Source organism: Limulus polyphemus, unplaced genomic scaffold, assembly GCF_000517525.1.
Source record: "Limulus polyphemus unplaced genomic scaffold, Limulus_polyphemus-2.1.2 Scaffold1278, whole genome shotgun sequence".
In the NCBI taxonomy this organism is placed as follows: Eukaryota; Metazoa; Arthropoda; class Merostomata; order Xiphosura; family Limulidae; genus Limulus; species Limulus polyphemus.
The window spans coordinates 240,403-243,693 of NW_013666888.1; the positions used below are offsets into that span (position 1 = coordinate 240,403).

The 3,291-nt window shown below is 35.0% G+C and overlaps 1 protein-coding gene and 1 long non-coding RNA gene across 4 annotated transcripts in view; one reads left to right on the forward strand and one right to left on the reverse strand.

The window, feature by feature from the left end:
• Nucleotides 1–3,168, forward strand: part of LOC111086634 — a 14,535-nt gene extending 11,367 nt beyond the window's left edge. The window contains exon 3 of the long non-coding RNA XR_002611371.1: nt 3,083–3,168. This is a non-coding gene — a long non-coding RNA (uncharacterized LOC111086634). The remainder of the gene's footprint in view (nt 1–3,082) is intronic.
• LOC106462903 overlaps nt 1–3,291 on the reverse strand; it is a 67,059-nt gene that overhangs the window by 54,464 nt on the left and 9,304 nt on the right. The window lies entirely within an intron of this gene.

A 3,291-nucleotide genomic window follows, 5' to 3' on the forward strand; every position in this document is an offset into this window, starting at 1 on the left:
GACCCTCAGATTGTGAGTCGAGCGCCTTATCCACCTGGCCATGCCGGGCACTTTTAGTACTGACAAGAAAACATTTTTATACGATGTTCGGTAAACACACACACAAAAAAAAAAATCGATAGACTTTTTTTTTTCTGCACGAAAACATAATTTGCAACAAAAATTTTAATTTCTTTATTATTTCACGTAGACATTAAAAACATGTACTCCTGCTTTAATAAAATTTTTAAAAAATAGCTTGTATATAAAATAAGCTTGCTTTTACTTTCGGTAACGAACCAAAATCGATTTACCCGGTTCCACGCCGTTATCTACTTCAACACCTGAATGCTTTTTGCAGACGATAGTAGGCTTACCCTTGATTATCACTTTTACAAACAATAAATTAGGTTTGTATTTTCCATCACAAAACCGTGCTTAATTAATGTTTTTTTTTAAAAGACCCCTTTTAACTTCATGATAGAAACTGTAAATATGTCGGCCAGCTTATAATAATTCTATTATAATAATTAATATATATACTTCAGTTTTGGAAATTCTAAATAAATGGAAAGTGGGAATTATAAATATTACGCACGCACACACAAATTAAATTGTTGTCCATGTTATGATGTCATATTTTCGTAATTTCCAGTCACATAAGTAAGAAGCGTTCATTAATACTGAACATAGGAAGCACTTCCTTCGTATTAAAAAAATAAAATTCAATTAACTATGGCCATTATGACTTTATTCAAGTGACTAGCATTAAAAGAAATTATTTTGAGCTTATATAGCGTAAAATTTGAAAATACGCTGCTACACCGTTTTTGTTTTATTGACTCTTAACAACTTGTATTTTATAACAAAATTGCTAAGACTATCTCTAATTTTGGAATACTGACCAGAGGGAAGGTAGCCAGTCTGCAGTACTACCACCCACGATCCACGCTACAGGATTGACAAACCACCCCCACTAGGATAAATAGGAGGAAAGTTTTAGATCCATACATAAATTATTTCTTTGTCGCTTGTCCGTTTCTTTAGTTACATGGTTCTTCCTCCATGTTAGTCTTAACTAATTATCCCTAAACCAATATTCATAGATGCTCGATACAGGAAAATTAACGCTATGCGTTTAGTATTTCATTTACGAAATTGAAAGTAGCATTACTCACGCATCCTAGGGTTAAGGTGCGGTGAAGATTTTGTGGTTCGCACCAATTCGAACTCTCTCGACAGTTCCGGAAAATTGTTAGCAAAACAAAGTGAAACAAACAAACAGAACAAGAATAAATGCTAAATCTCACGAGACTAGTGTGTGTGTGTGTGTGTGAAACAGCTAATTAAACAACATCAAGGATCCTTAAGCAACATTTTAAAACTTTGTGACGAATTAACCTAAAACTAATAACAGAAATAAACAACAAATGTACGATAATAAATATGAAAACACGCGAGAAACGGATCGAAAAAAATGAGTTCAAACTAAATCGTTGTAAAAGATAGGAAACCTAAAATAAAACGCCAAGTCCCCCCCCCCCCCTCGAGTAAACTCCTCGGGGAGCCATAGGAGACCGTTAGGTTTGATGACAATCAGTCTAGCAATTCGCCAGATATAAACAGAAATATACACACAGAAAGACTTTTGCCAGATAATGATTGACACAAAGAATTCCTTGCCGTTCAAAGAATCTAAGCTCTGTGACTAAACCTACTACTCAGAATTGTAGGAATAACCACAATTCAGGATTGGGTTAGAAGAAAATGTAAAGATGCAAGTACTATGTCGGTTTAAATCAATTACCCCGTTTCAGATACGATAAATAGGTGGTTTTTAACTTTTTTTTGTAATCATTGAGGACCAGTCAGCTTATAAATATTTACTTAATAAGTAATTGTAAAATTAAAACAGCGTAGATTATTACCTATTTTCAAAGTCTGTTCGCGACCCTTTCACACATTCTGACGACACTGCGCTTGACTCGCAATCTGAGGGTCGTGGGTTCGATTCCCTGTCCCACCAAACATGCTCGCCCTTTCAACCGTGGGGGCGTTATAATGTTATGGTCAATCCCACTATTCGTTGGTAAAAGAGTAGCCCATCCGTTGGCGGTGGGTGGTGATGACTAACTATCTTCCGTCTAGTTTTTCGCTGTTAAATTAGGAACGGCTAGCGCAGATAGCCCTCGTGTAGCTTTGCGCGAAATTCGAAACAAACAAACTGACGACACCCTGAGAAACCCTGTGTTAAAAGACATCAAAGCGGTTATAACTGCAGTAAACTTTAGCTGTTGGAGAGTTAATACTTTAAAAATTATATACAAAATACCGTATAGGACATGAATGCTGAGTAATATGACAGTTAGTGACTGTCACGACTCATCTTAATAGTTGTACCCACCTGACAGGAGTTTCTATGGAAAAATAACTACATCATATACTCAAGCAACTGAGTTAACAAAATAATCGTTGAATTAAGCCTACAATATGTTGGAGGTTTACACGACAAGGTTAACACCAAATAGTCATTATAATTACTTCTTTTTTTATGTATTAATTCTAAGAAGTAAAACAATGTATAACAAATACGTGAATGTCGTAATATTGTGAAAGTTAACAGCAAACGTTTAAACGAAACGTTTGTTGTTAAGTACAAACCTAAGTGAATGGGCTATCTGTGTTGTGTCTACTGCGACTATCGAAACCCGATTTTTAGCGTGGAAAGCCCTCGGGTTTACCGCTAAGCTACCGGGGCTGGCTTATAGAAATGAATTAAAGTTTCAAGAAAGTAAACTTTTCAGTAAAAAAGGAAAGAAAAAGATGTTTAGAAGCTTAAAACGTACTGACAATGTACTTCATACTGTTTCGAGTTTGTAGTTCATAATCGGCTGAATTAAAAGACCGCAATCTTGATCTTGTAAATAGGAGTGGCACCGCAATAATGACAATAGTGAAATAAAAATTACAACGAAAAACAAGCCCTGCTAGGACTACGTACTTAATTTATCACAAAGAGAAGTGGAAAGATAGCAATTTTAAAATTAAACATCCTGTCTATATAAAGTGAAACACTTGCTCCGATTTCTTCAAATATGGAAAGACAGGACGTTTAATTTTAAAATCGCTATCCTTCCATATTTGAAGAAATCAGAGCAAGTGTTTCACTTTATATAGACAGGACGTTTATTTTTAAAATTGCTATCATATAAAGTGAAACACTTGCTCCTTATTTTTTTCAATTATATCAGGGTGAGGTTACCAGTCACGGACTGATTACACAGACCTGCGAATATAAACTTCATAAATATT